Below are 16,058 nucleotides of genomic sequence, written 5' to 3' on the forward strand. Positions count from 1 at the left end.
TTTTATTTCCCCACAATGCATTTTTCTACCAGCATAGCATCAATCCAGAGCAATGCTATATCGGATGGGCAATGAATTCTGCGGGAATCAGAATGTCAGATTATAGCTCCAGTGTCAACTGGACTGTGGGGAAATGGGATGGCTGCCCTCCATCAAAGCCCAGGAACTGGATGGGCAATCCCAAGAGCACCCACCTTAAGGGCTATTCCAACCAACCAAACCAAACCTGCCCCACTGGAAGAATAGCAAGATGATGGTGGAGAGTGACAGTGTGCAATGGGACATTGGAGGCGTCTTGCCAGATCCCACAAAGATCTCATAAGATTTCAGACCGAGATCTTGGTCGGGGCCAAGATCCACAAGATTTTCTCTGCTTGTAAGGGACTATTTAGAGGTCAGTCTGCTGATGATAAGGGGCCAGATCCCGAGGAAAGCTGAACCTGGCAAGAGCTCTGTGACTCGGGCTGAGGCCAAGGGCGTTGTGAGGAGAATGAGACCTCTTGGGGGATAGGAGCGCCCCTCTCTCTCAGACACTCTGAGGCTGAGCTGAGCCATTCCAGTTCCTGCCAACCCTGACATGATGGCAACCCAAGGGAGAGCATGACAAGGACACTGTGTCACCCAGTGATTCTGTTGTCCCTCCTTCCCTGTCCTAGCCCATGGGACAGGCCCAGTGTGGCAGCAGCACTACTGATAGGAGTGAAAGGGACAACAGCTTTTGCTGCTGATTGACACTGTTCCCATGGAAGCTCCTGTCAACTGGCAGGCGCACTATGGCCAGTACAAGCAAGCTGGAATAAAGGGGCAGCTCAAGGCCTCCTCACACCTGTAGCCAGCCCTTATCACTCTTTCTTAGCATACTTTCAATACTGGCTATTTTCATAAGAACATGTGCCTGTACTATACCTTCATTTCAGAACAGCAGAGTAGACTGTGCCCATACCTAATGTTCTGTGCCCATATGAGGACCATATTTTCTATAGATGGAGTTTATTTGTTGAAGAGTCCAGGGGCCCAAGCATTTCAGAAAGCCTTGGGAATCCTCTACCTTATTCCTGATTTTGTACATGCATGTGCTTTCTCAGTGGGAGGGATGCATGCACTTGTTAAGCCTAGAGACTATTTCCCATAATTATCATTTCACAATCTAGGATTTGGCTCATTACTGATCAGATTCCAGGGCTGAGTTCTAATGATGTTTTGTACAAATTAGGCCTTGTTCTTAGTGTTATAGAAATGAATGTAACTATTGTACCAGAAGATGCAAATTAAATCCTTGGCCAGTTCTGAAGGCCTCATATAAGCCACCTGCTCCCCCTTAACTTAACAGGGAAAGAGAACACAGATAATGTGGAATCTGAAGCAACAATACTACGGCATTTAGGAGGGTGGCTTAAATTGCTTGTTTCACTTTCCTCCATAGGCATACAAAGGGTTGCATCTTCCAACTGACACAACAAAAATGCAGTAGGCTCTCTTTAATGCCTGGCCCTTTAATGTTTCATGATTATCCTTCCCTGGACCTGATGTGAGACTAGTACCCTGTCACGTGTTACAGTGGTAATGTCCTCAAGCTTGTACCTCAAAATCACAAGGCAATTGCTAGGCCTAACATGATTACTCTACAGCTCTGAATTTCAAAGAAAAATAACAGCGATATGTATAATCAGGGGCAAAGCTAGGAAGCTGCTTACCCAGGGACAGTCCACTGAGGTGAGCGCCACCTCATGCACTACACCACACTGGCCACGTCCCTTCCCCCTGCATCAGCACATTGATGAAGCGTGGATGTGGCTGGTGTTGGGCAAGAATGCACAGTAGAGATCTGTGAATGGATTTGAATTTGAATTCATTTAACATTGATGTTTGAAATCGAACCACCCCTGAACTGAAATGGCCCCTGTTTGTCTTGATCTGGGCCATGCAAAGGCCCCCTGGGGAAGCAAAACGACCTTCAAAATGGCCACCGCCAAGGAGGAGGGGCTGAAAAACACCCAAACTGGGCTAAATGGAGGCCAGCCGGGGAGGGGGAATCTCTGGAGACACACCCCCTGCGGCAGCGGACAAGTACCTGGAGTGGCAGCGATGACTTTTATTACTTTTAAAAAATATTTTTGGGGTGGTTTTTTTAAACAAACCCCCGAACCCAAACTGAACCGGGGGTTGTTCAGATGTGCCCCAAACTGAACATACCTAGTCCAGTTCAGACTCAAACCTAACTGGGCAAACTGGCTTTGTGCACACTCATAAGAACATAAGAACAGCCCTGCTGCATCAGGCCCAAGGCCCATCTAGTCCAGCATCCTGTTTCTCACAGTGGCCCACCAGATGATGCTGGAAGCCACAGGCAGGAGTTGAGGGCATGCCCTCTCTCCTGCCATTACACCCCTGCAGCTGGTACTCAGAGCCATCCTGCCTTTTGAGACTGGAGGTGGCCCACAGCCTTCCGACTAGTAGCCATTGATGGACCTCTTCTCCATGAAGTTATCCAAACCCCTCTTAAAGCCATCCAGGTTGTTGGCTGTCACTACGTCCTATGGCAGAGAGTTCCACAAGTGGATCACGTGTTATGTGAAAAAGTACTTCGGTTTGTTGGTCCTAGACCTCCTGGCATGGAGTGACCCCTGGTTCTAGTGTTGTGTGAGAGGGAAAAGAATTTCTCTCTCTCCACATTCTCCACACCATGCATGATTTTATAGACCTCTATCAGGTCTCCCCGCAGTTGTCTTTTTTCTAAACTAAAAAGCCCCAGCTGTTGTAGTCTTACCTCATAAGAAAGGTGCTCTAGGCCCCTGATCATCTTGGTTGCCCTCTTCTGTACCTTCTCCAGTTCAACAATGTCCTTTTTAAAATGTGGTGACCAGAATTGTACGCAGTACTCCAAGTGTGGCCACAACATAGTTTTGTATAAGGGCATTATAATGTTAGTCATTTTATTTTCAGTCCCCTTTCTAATGATCCCTAGCATTGAATTTGCCTTTTTCAAAGCTGCCACACATTGGGTCGACACTTTCAACGAGCTGTCCACCACGACCCCAAGATACCTCTCCTGGTCCGTCACCGACAGCTCGGATCCCATCAGCATATACTTGAAGTTGGGGTTTTTTGTCCCTATGTGGATCACTTTACACTTGCTAACATTGAACCGCATTTGCCATTTTGTCGCCCACTGCCCCAGTTTGGAGAGATCCTTTTGGAGCTCTTCACAATCCGTTTTGGATTTCACTACCCGGAAGAGTTTGGTATCATCTGCAAATCTGGCCACATCGCTGCTTAACCCTGCTTCTAGATCATTTATGAATAAATTAAAAAGCATCGGTCCCAGTACAGATCCCTGGGGGACCCCACTTATTACTTCCCTCCATTGTGAAAACTCTCCATTTATACTTACCCTCTGTTTCCTGTCTTTCAACCAGTTAGCAATACATGTACTTGTCCCCTTATCCCATGACCGCTAAATTTCCTCAGGAGTCTTTGATGAGGAACTTTGTCAAAGGTTTTTTGGAAGTCCAGGTAGACTATGTCAACTGGATCACCTTGATCCACACACTCGTTGACACTCTCAAAGAAGTCCAAAAGGTTGGTGAGGCAAGATTTACCTTTCCGAAAGCCATGTTGGCTCACTCCCATCAGGTCCTGTTCTTCTAGGTGCTTTACAATTTTATCCTTGAGGATGTTTTCCATCAATTTGCCTGGAACAGATGTTAGGCTAACCAGCCTGTAATTTCCCGGATTGCCCCTGGATCCCTTTTTGAAAATTGGTGTTACATTTGCTACTATCCAGTCCTCTGGTACAAAGCCTGATTTCAGGGATAAGTTAAATATTTTAGCAAGGAGGTTGGCATTTTGACATTTGAGTTCTTTGAGGACTCTTGGATGGATGCCATCCGGCCCTGGTGATTTGTTAGCTTTCAGTTTTTCCAGACAGTTTAGAACATCATCCCTTGTCCCTTCTATCTGACTCAGCTCTCTAGCCTCCATCCCTAAAAAGCCTGGTTCAGGAACAGGTAAATGCTCAGTATCCTCTGCCGTGAAGACAGATGCAAAGAACTCATTCAGCTTCTCTTCAACCTCCATATCCTCCTTAATAATCCCTTTCACTCCCTCATTGTCTAATGGTCCAACTGCCTCCCTGGCAGGTTTCCTGCTTCTGATGTACTTAAAGAAGTTTTTGTTATTCCCCTTGATACTTTTTGCTAAATGTTCCTCAAACTCTCTTTTTGCCTCCCTTATTTTCACCTTGCATTTCTTTTGCCAGAGTTTGTGTTCCTTTCTGTTCTCTTCGTTTGGACAGGCCTTCCAATTTTGGAAGGAAGTCTTCTTCCCTTCCCTTTCCTTGACAGTACCCGTTAGCCATGCTGGCATCCTCCTGGACCTAGTGGTACGTTTCCTCCTTTTGGGTATACAGTCTAACTGGGCTTCTAGTATTGTGGTTTTCCATGCACTCTGGAACGAAGTGACTCTCCTGATTTCCCCCCTCAGCTTTCTTTTCACCATACTCCTCATTTTGGAGAAGTTTCCTCTTCTGAAATTCAAAATGTCTGTGTTAGACATCCTTGATGATTCTCTCCCCGCAAGTATGCTGAATTTGATGGCACTGTGGTCACTGTTCCCTAAAGGGTCGATGACTTTCTATGGGGCTTGTCTGGCTCGAACCTTGGCTCAATTTGAGTCGGCTCGCACACTCCTACTCCCATTGCACCATGCTCCTCATATGGTGCATTGTGCGATTCCAGAGTACTCTGCTGCTCACCACGCTGCTGCATGTGTGAGTGCACAAGCAGCAGAGTAAGGGGAAGTCTCCAAATCATCTCCCTCACCATGCTAAAATCCCATCTGAACAAATCTCACTGCCTTTTCTATTCTAAATTTTGTCCCTCCCAACATCTTCCCTCCCTTCACTTACCTCAACATTCTGTCCTTCAAACAACTCCCCTTCACAACCAGAAATGGTTCAGGCACAGTTTATTAGACAGCACAAATATGTCATATTATATATTATCAGTTAGGATTAATTATTTATTCAATTTTTATACGGCCTTTCATAAGGTATTCCAAGGCAATTTACAAAAGTTAATACAATAAAAATTTCATTAAAATCGCCTTAAAATAAGTTAAATAAACACAAATAACCTTAAAATCAGTTCAATAAACACACACACACAAAATAAATGGCCATTCTCTTCTTGGTGGCAGATATATGGACATCCTGTTTGTTATAATGTCTAGTTCAGCTGTCTAGAGTGCTCCATTCCCTTCTAGTTCTTGTCTGATGATTAGTCAGACCTGATTAACCTGATTAGTCCTGGAACATTTTCAGACAGCAGGCTTTACTGAGAGCTCAAATTTGCTCCAAAAAACCAATGCAAAAAGTGGATTTTTTTAACCCCAGACATATATTGGGCTACTCTCTAACGCACCATGAAAAACCCGGATGGTGTCTGGAGTGCTCCCAGATAGCTCACAGGTCCTTCAGGGTAAATCTGTCCAATATGTGAACACACACCCTCCATTCCTGAGGAGAAGTGAGCTAAAAGTCCCGTCTGTAAATGCTCCTGGGAATACAATGCACAAGGCAGAAGTGTCTTACAAACCTGAGGTGAACATATGTAGTTCTCAAGAACTCTGTATCTTGATTTTTGCAGGTTGCTAATAAAGCCAGGGGGAGGTTTTAAATCTGCTCCAGCAGATTTTTGATATATAGTTTAGAAACTGGTTTTCTTCCTGGTTCTAAATTCCAGTATATCATCATCCCATGCTGCTGATCCCAGTAAGGACACGAGTGGGATCAGCAGAATAAACCATGTTTGTTCTAAATATGTAGACAAAAATGGAAACAATGAATAATCTGGCCCAATGTGAACAACTAAATTACCAAATGATTTCTTGATAAGTTCAGCTTGGTCTCTCTATTAATGTATTAAGGTGTATTAATTAATTATGTATTACTGAAAATGTCATGTGATTTTTCCTCTCTCCTTTATTTCCAATTGATTCCCTCCCCCTCCCCCCAATGATTTCCAATTTTAAGTTTGAGATATCAGATTTATATCCCAGGTGTTTGTTTATATTGAAAGATTTGAATATTGGATATTTTGGTGAGGCATTTTTTAAAATATCCCTTTAAGTTATCCCTTTTAATATATAAATAGAATTCCTACTTCTTTCATACTAAAAGCCTGGATTTTGGAATACACTGGGCAGAAATTCAAAAGAACTGGAAAGGAAATCATGCTGTAGTCTGGTCAATAGCAGGTTCTAAGTTTAACTTCATAATGGTCAGATATCACTCCAGTGTGAAGCCATCTTCAGATATTATGAGTGTCAGCCATGCTCACGCTTACGACTGCAAAAGCAGGGAGGAAGTCCTGCTCTGGGCTGTCACTCATCCCCTCTATTCATGTTTACAGCTCAGTTTGAAGGGGCAGACACCCTAAGCATGATGACAGTTGTTTCTGTGAGCTGGTTACAGCTCATGGAAGTGCCGGCCATCATGCTTACGGCACCTCCCCTTTCAGACAAACAGGGCCATAAGTGCTGAAGGGGGTGAGTGACAGCATGGGGTTGGACTTCCTCCCTGCTTTTGCAGTTTTAAATGTGAGCCTAGATGGCACTTATAAATTCTGAAGTAGGCTTGAGTGTGAGTGTGGTGGTATGTTGTGTTACACCCAAAACTCTAGTCTTATCTATGTGTTGTGTTAACAATAGTACCCACTAAAAGCCTATTCAGCAGGGTTTTTTTTGAGCCCTCTTCAGTAGTTATAAATTGTAAGCATGAGCCCTGCTTGCAAGCAGCGGGAGGCAGTGAGAAAGTACCACCCCCCTGCTATCACTCACCCCCCCTGCATCCGATGACCATGCTTATGGTGCCGTTTATCTGAATCGGGCGGTGCCATAAGAATCGGGTGGTGCCATAGAGCCAGTGTGGTGCAGTGGTTAGAGTGGTGGACTAGGACCGGGGAGACCTGAGTTCGAATCCCCATTCAGCCATGATACTAGCTGGGTGACTCTGGGCCAGTCACTTCTCTCACAGCCTAACCTACTTCACAGGGTTCTTGTGAGGAGAAACCCAAGTATGTAGTACACCGCTCTGGGCTCCTTGGAGGAAGAGCGGGACATAAATGTAAAAATAAATAATAAATAAATAAAAATAAACGTGATGGTTGGCGATCCCATGAGCTGCAACCTGCTAACCATAATGTTTATGGTGTGACTCCATTCAAACGGTATTGTAACCATGGTTGTCGGACGCAGGGGTGTGTGAGAGTGGGTAGGACTTTCTCCCTGCTTTGCCCCTCAAGAGTAGCGCTCACAATTTATTATATCTGAAGAGGGCTTTGCATTCAGGCTGAATATGGAGAAAGGAAATATTGAAGCGTATTGACTAGCCATGCTACTGTGCTGATGCCCATCTGGAGTCATGCTTCCCTGCTCTCCCCAAGTTCAGCATTTGTCTGGAGAGGCAAGCATTGCATCAGAGAGAGTTTCTCCCTATCATCTAGCCAGTATTTGAAATCATGGGAAGAAGCTCTCCTTTACATTTGCAGATAAGCACCGGAACTAGGAAGTTTTCCACACTCGGCTTTTAGCCCACATCTGCTCCGGAATGGAGGGGGTGCATTCACATTTTGGTCAGATCTACCCTGAAGTCCCTGCAAACTATCATGGAGTACTTTACACACAATTTGGGGGTTTTTAAACTGCGCATTAGAATGTAGCCCGATTTACATCCGGGGTAAAAAAAATAATCCACTTTTTGCATTGGTTGTTTTGGGCAGCTTCAGACTTTCCTGAGAGCCTAGCAGTGAACCTGTGGTAAAGCCTGCTGTCTGGAAAAGTTCCAGGAGAGCAAGCAAACATAGCCAGAGGGTCACATCTGTGCAGGGACATGTATTTCTGCCCCCCCCCCATGTTCAGGTTGAATTAGGGCTTTTAAAATCAACAGTTAGCTCTCCATACTTATGGTACTATGTCTGAAGTCTGTCAGATAATTTTCGAGTTGGGATTGTAGATTTGTTGCTGATGGTGAATCACTTGCAAGAGAAACGGGAGCTTAGATACAAGAAAAGACTAAGAAGCAAAGAGAGGAAATCTCTTTGTGCATACACTGTAATTTTTAATGTTCTATTTACAGTTGTTTTTAACAGAACTTACCTCTTGAAAGAAGCAAAGACTGAAAGCAGTTATTATGAAGCTAAAAATGGACCTGCTTTTGTACAGTTCTATTACACACCCTTCCATAAATAACCAATCCAAGCTCTCCTGCAAAGACAGCAGGATGAAAAGTACATTCACTCCTTTCCTTTCCTTTTTTTTTTTTTTAACATTTCTTTGCACCCAAAAGAAGCTGTATATCAAGCAGGCAATACATTGGCCCCATCAGCGTGGAGAGAGCATGTATATATATATGAATGCAGAGGTTGACTACCAGCCAAAATTGTGTGGGTAATCTTTCAGCTAATGAACAAACAGCAGGTTTGGAAAGCTCAACTAATGACATGATTTCTTTCTGCAAAGGTGAGCTTTTTAATAGATATTTCATGCTGGAGTCACTTTCAGATCTGGAGGGTTTTAGAGTGGCATATTAACCAGCCTGAAAAAAGGAAGAATGCAAGGAAGAACACCACAGGGGAAAATCTAAACACCCCTTTCAGGTGCCCCTACCCCCTGTTTAGCTTTATAGCCATGTTCTTTACAGAAGTATACATGTCTCTTTCTAGAGACAGAATATTTTCTTGCATCAGTATAGTGTGCTTTAGCCAGCTGTTCCTGCTACCCTGTGGGGAATCCAATAAGCTGCAATTAAACACAGGTGCTTGGAGACATGGGTGCCCTTGCTCTGCCTGACAATCTGAGGCAGCAAACAAAAGAACCAGTGAAAAAGGAATCTGCCTTCTGTGTAGCAGCGCATGAAAGCTTGGCACCAAGACAAGTATCTACCTCTCGTTGACTTTACACTTACCTTTTTCTCCTCAGTGAAAAGACAGGGGCCTGCCTTCCATTTATTGGTTCACCGCTGTGTAAGGAACAAGGTAAACAACAGCTCATTGTAAGCCAGAAGCCCCCACAGGTTTCTAAATATCTGATTAAGGAAAAGCCGGAGTTCAACAAGAATCTAGAGAATTGGATTTCTTTCCCAGCCCAACAAAATACTGTGTGTGCTCTTATTGTTTAAAATAGAAATAAGGAAGTGCTGTATTTACAGAAATAATGCTTGATTTTCTTAATAGCTTTTCTAAATTGTCTAGAAAAACCCTGTAGTGCTGTACATACACTCAAAGATGAAAAACAGGGGGACATGGGTGACAAGTACAAGGAATACAACACAAAACCCGTGAACAACTGAGAATAGTAGGCAAAGCAAAAAATGCAGAGTCACAATACAAGGTATGACAATACTCCACTGCAACAGGTTACTGCAACAGTTACTGCAACAATTACTGCAACAGGCATCCATCATACAAACACAAGTAAATACAACAATGTGGGCTGATGAAAACTCCACAGACTCAGAGATGTGATTCTTAACAGTTACTGGAGGAACCTTGAAATTTTAAACTTTCCACAGGAAACTTGAAGCTTAACAGACTCCCTAGCAGGGGCGTAACGATAGGGGGGGCAGGCAGGGCACGTGCCCTGGGCGCCACCCCGGCGGCTCACATGGGGGGCGCCAAAAATTGGCATCCCCCCGCCCCCCCGGATTGCCCACCGAGTGACTCCACCTCTTAACATGTTAAACCTTTAACCCTTTAAGTGTGATACACTGTTATGCCACAACCACCATCCTATGGTTGATGGATATAGAAGCAGACACAAATGAAGTAGAAATAAGAAGAACAGTTGTGGATTTCTTCTTCTTCTTTTTTACAGCAAGTATATTTGCAGAATTGAAAAGTTTTTTAGCATTCATTTTTGAAAGCAAGTAGCTTTGCACATGTTATGTTGTGACTCAGTGGTAGGGATGTACACAAATCATGGTTAGAAGGGCAATTCATAATACATCCTATGCACCTTTAAAATGGAGGAGAGCAGGAGCATACCTGCTTCCCCATTGCTCACTGCCACTTCTTGAATTGGCAGCATTCCTTCCAGCTATCTTGATGCACCACTCTCTGGAATGGCTTTCTGTCCCAGCTGCCCTTGGGTGATATAGAACATAGCCTCTGCACATGCACGGTAGCTATATGCATGCCAATGCCACATGCAGGCTGCTGGGGGAGAGCACTGCTGGCACATCAAAATAGTTGGGAGGAGTGCTTCTGATTCAGGAAGTGACAGAGCATGGTAAGGGAGCAGGTTTGCACGTGCTCTCCTCTGTTTTAAAGGTTTAGGGGCTGTGTTATGAATCACCTTTCAAATCGCAATTCATGTACATTCTTACTCTGTGGTCCATCTGACCTCCGTTCTATGACCCTGAGCATTTTTATTACATTGTAGAAAATGATTTTTCCCTGTTTACCCTTTTGATGATCAGGAGTTTTTTAAGAGGCCAACAGGCCAATTACTGTGATTGTCTGAGTACTGTATAATTCACAAGTTTTCATCTATAATATTGAATCATATGGACTGCTTGCAGCTAAATATTGTATAAACCCAAGGTTATGAGTGATATCAACTAGATTGTGAGCCTGTGATAAAGGACCTGTACACTTTATTCATGTATAACACCTTACTTATTGGAGCATATTTTAAAATAATTGGTTATGATTATGATGATATGAAATTACTTAGCTTTTTAAATAAACACAAGCAGGTGTGAATATTATTTCTAGGATTGCAAAGGTGTTGTTTGAAACTTGGGTGCAAATGTCATCAGATTATGGATGATATCATGAGCAGCAAGTTTGACATTAGTAAAACGCCAGATGGCAATATCATTTTTTTAAAAAAATACAGACAGCTAAATTATAGGTGATTATTAATGTTCCTGGAATTGCCTTAAACTAATTTGGGGGAAAACTCCTTGAGCATGTACCTAGTTCTCTGTGCTTACTCTATCACCAGATTTCATTATACAGCGGTAGGGGGGGAAATAGAAGAAAAAAGATTGAAATCATGGATGTGCTTTAATTAGGCAAATAATATCTCATAGACAGTGACACTTGTTGTACAAAGTTCAGCAAAATAGTAGCATTAAGCACAATCTTATTCCATGCCACAGTTTTAATAGCATCATTACCATTAGAACAATACAAGGAAATAGGATTGAAACCAATGACCTTCGGCTCCAGATTCAAAGGGCAGCATGCTGAGCCACTTAGTAAGGGAAAATGCTTAAGTGCTCCACCAAATTGTCATAGTATTGCTGAGTGTCAGCAAATAGAGCCGAGACAGCATGCCAATGCATTACAATTTGGCACCAGTACAGCAAACAAGCTGTTGGTTCCTTTAAAAAAAAATCCCTCTCTTGTTAAAATTCACTAAGATACATTGGGCCAAAACAATTTTGGAACATCCGCTTCACAGAACAGCGACCAGATGTTCCAGGAAATTATCAGTTGGGAGCAATGAATGATGGCACTTTTGATTGCTGTGAACTTAGGATCAGATGTACTAGATTACTCGAGGCAGAGTTTAGCATAGATTGTGCGGGTACGTGTTCACTAAGTGTATTTTAAAAACATTTAAAATCAGTAGCTTCAAATCCAGGCAATTAAGAATAGAAAAAATTCTACAGCTGCTTGTCATATGAACAATTTTTTTGTGTATAGTTTTACAACTCACATTTGAACTTGGGACACTTCAAAATCTTAACACATTTAAGCATTTTTGTCCCAAACTTGCCAGAATTTGGGGATCTCATCTGAATGCGGGATTTTAATCTGGGGCGTGGTGAGGGCGGGCGATCCTTTTCTTAAGCAAAGAAGAAAAATTTTGAACTTGCAAAAGGATAATCATATAATTATATTTTGAATAACAAAAATTCAAAAACTTTTTGTAAAAAAAGTACAACACAATAATTGCTAAGATTATGTGTTCTGGGCATGCCTATTAGTCAAAGAAAAAAAGTCATTTGGTTTTTTCCTTCAGCTACACTTTTAACAGTGAAAAGAAATATTTTCAATTTGACTTCATACCTTTTTGTGAATAACTTCACAAAAAATATAGCATTTTGGAAAAAAGGAACATATTTGATGTGCAAAAGAAAAAAATGGGAAACTATCTTTGATGCAATCTATATCCTATGAGAGTAAAAACATCTTGAAGGTTTGGGTTCAATGATCTGTTTCAGAGTTTTACATCTGAAACTCAACTGGCACAGTTACCTTGTACAACAAATGAGGAAGTATACTGTGTAGGTTATCCAGGGCATTATCAATGTACAAGATCATAAAACTTATATTTGAAGGGCTCCTTTTAGATATATTCTCTTAGCTTCCTCTATGTGCTGCAGAATAACTAGCAGGATGCCATGTTACACTCTATTCTCTGTACTTAACAGCAGCTGAAATCAACAGTTACGAAAGAGTTGACAGTTATTTAGTTTCTCTAAGGGTCAGTGAATCCTTTCAAATGGTTTTTCCTAATTAGGAAGAAAACTGGAATCTGGTGCTTAAAAAAAAAAGATAAATGTCACGAATGAGTTGCCTGCTGGAAGCAAAAAACAGATTTCTCAATAGAGTTTATCTGCCAAGTGAGTTGGCTTTCATGTGGATAGTCCAGAGCTGGCTAATGAGTTAAGTATCTTGTCTATTGTATTTTTCTTCCTTTTCTTCTTCACTGCATAACCAAGCCTTACATTCAACCAAAGCTTTGGTATTATACCTGACTACTGTAATTGCATCTTGATCCTGTCCCAATGCACCTGACCCACTACATTCAGCCTGTCGTCGTCTTCATCAGAAGTTGCAGGATCTGTACCTTCTTATGTGTTAGAAGTAGTCTTGTCACTAAATTTTGCTTAAAGCTGTATAAGATATTAGAGACACTTTGCTATGAGTTTATCTTTTACTAACCAACTATGAATTTTCTCTGATAATTCAGATGACTTGGGCAAATTCCAGCAAATTTCACCCAGTGCTTTAGAGAAACCTATCTTGATTTTTCTAGTTTTTAAAAACAAATGGAGAAAATGACCCCAATTGAAGGAATTCCTGCTGTTCTGCCGTGGTTTCATACAGACAGTTCTTTTGGAAGTAAAAATGCTAAATCTTTATTTTGTTTTTGTTTTCAAAAAGAGTTGTTATACCAGAACATCAAAAATTAGCATGCATAGGATTGGATTATACTGCTAGATATTTCTGCTGGAACGAAGGTCCAGTACACTCAGTGGATGACAAGTCCCGCAGCATAACGTGGGCAGTTCTGAATCACCTGTGCTGCTGCTGGGGTCTAAAACACATGCCCACATTGCTGCACAACAGAGCTATTCTGCTGCTACTTATAACATCGTCCTCACACCTGTGAAACAACTTGCATTGGGAATAATGACAGCCGGATTGCAACATACAATTGTGCAATAGTAAGGAGTAGTGGTGCATTCATTAAGTAAATAGTAGTGGTGCATGAATGCACCACTGAGAGACCTTAAAGGCCAAGTTGAAGACAGATCATCCTGGAGAGAATCTCTCTATTTTGTCACTATGAGTCAACACTGACTTGAGAGCACTTACTCAATCAATCAAGCAGTACTGGAATGTCCCTGTTGCACAGCAACATACAGTAGCTGTGTGTGTTGTATGCCTGCAGCGGTGCAACGCAGAACCACCGGTGTTATGCTGTGTACATGTCAGACATTGCTCCCCTCCCCCAGTCATTTACTCTCATGTAAGTTGATATGGGGTTGTAGGCTAATTGAGTTAACATTTACCTTCAGATTAAAGTGGAGCACAAGGTTGATTTCCCTATTATTTCATTTTCACAGGGAAATTTTGAACAGTGTTCCCCCCCCCCGCCCACAGCTTGTGGGGAAAAAAGGAATAATTTATATTGAAATATATCCCCCACCACCCCGAAAATAAAGCACAATATCAGGAAGTAATAGAGTCCTGGAGGGATATCCGAAGTATGTCCCTCACTTACAGAGGTCAAAGTCATGAACTGAGATAACATAAGTCTTAAACAAGAATCCAGCAGGAAGCAGAAGTGTCAAGAGCAGCTGAATTAAATCCAGAAGTTATGTTCAGAGGTATAAAACATTCACTGAGAGATATCACCTTTATCATTAACATTTTCTGTGTAATGTCACTTTACTTCTCTCAGAGTACTTCAGGGATAGTTCATGTTGTGCCCTGTTCTATTTTTCAAATCTTTTTCTACTCAAAATTCTTTATATACATTTAATTCATGGTGTCTTTTTGGAAATCATTCACATTTCACCTTTGAGTGTATATCTAATAGAAAAGGAAAATTGATATAAAGAAAGTCCTTAAAGTATCAGAATACTGTAAATCTCAGGTCACCCATACACTCTTTGGCTTCTACCTCCATTTCTCTCTGGTTTGAATCCCAAAGTTCTAACTTATTCACCCTGCCCCACCTCATCATACAAACACCACCTCTTAAGAACATAAGAACAGCCCTGCTGGATCAGGCCCAAGGCCCATCTAGTCCAGCATCCCGTTTCACACAGTGGCCCACCAGATGCCACTGGAAGCCACAGGCAGGAGTTGAGGGCATGCCCTCTCTCCTGCTGTTACTCCCCCGCAACTGGTACCCAGAGGCACCCCGCCCTTGAGGCTGGAGGTGGCCTACAGCCCTCAGACTAGTAGCTGTTGATAGACCTCTCTTCCATGAAGTTATTCAAACCCCTCTTAAAGCCATTCAGGTTGTTGGCTGCCACCACATCTTGTGGCAGAGAATTCCACAAGTTGATTATGCATTGTGTGAAAAAGTGCTTCCGTTTGCTGGTCCTAGATTTCCTGGCAATCAATTTAATGGGGTGACCCCTGATTCTAGTGTTATGGGAGAGGGAGAAGAATTTCTCTCTCTCCACTTTCTCCACACCATGCATGATTTTATAGACCTCTATCATGTCTCCCCGCAGTCATCTTTTTTCTAAACTAAATAGCCCAAGGTGTTGTAGCCTAGCCTCATACGAAAGGTGCTCTAGGCCCCTGATCATCTTGTTTGCCCTCTTCTGCACCTTTTCCAGTTCTACAATGTCCTTTTTAAGATGTGGTGACCAGAATTGTACGCAGTACTCCAGGTGTGGCCGCACCATAGTTTTGTATAAGGGCATTATAATATTAGTTTTATTTTCAATTCCCTTCCTAATGATCCCTAGCATGGAATTGGCCTTTTTTTACAGCTGCCGCACATTGAGTTGACACTTTCAATGAGCTGTCCACCATGACCCCAAAAGCCCTCTCCTGGTCAGTCACCGACAGCTCAGATCTCATCAGCATATACTTGAAGTTGGGGTTCTTTGTCCCAGTGTGCATCACTTTACACTTGCCAACATTGAACCGCATTTGCCACTTTGTCGCCCACTCACCCAGTTTGGAGAGACCCTTTTGGAGCTCTTCACAATCAGTTATGGATTTCACTACCCAAAATAGTTTGGTATCATCTGCAAATTTGTTCACCTTGCTGCTTACCCCTTCTTCTAGATCATTTATGAATAGATTAAAAAGCACCGGTCCCAGTACAGATCCCTGGGGGACCCCACTTCTTACTTCCCTCCATTGCGAAAACTCTCCATTTATACCTACCCTCTGTTTCCTGTCTTTCAACCAGTTAGCAATCCACACATGTACTTGTCCCCTTATCCCATGACTGCTAAGTTTCCTCAGGAATCGTTGATGAGGAACTTTGTCAAAAGCTTTTTGGAAGTCCAGGTATACGATGTCAACTGGATCACCTTGATCCACATGCTTGTTGACACTCTCAAAGAACTTTAAAAGGTTGGTGAGGCAAGATTTACCTTTGCAGAACCCATCTGGTTCACTCCCACCAGGGCCTGTTCTATGTGCTTTACAATTTTATCCTTGAGGATGCTTTCCATCAATTTGCCTGGAACGGATGTTAAGCTAACCAGCTTGTAATTTCCCGGATCACCCCTGGATCCCTTCTTGAAAATCGGTGCTACATTTGCTACTCTCCAGTCCTCTAGAACA

The sequence above is a fragment of the Hemicordylus capensis genome, chromosome 5, assembly GCF_027244095.1.
Source record: "Hemicordylus capensis ecotype Gifberg chromosome 5, rHemCap1.1.pri, whole genome shotgun sequence".
NCBI lineage: Eukaryota > Metazoa > Chordata > Lepidosauria > Squamata > Cordylidae > Hemicordylus > Hemicordylus capensis.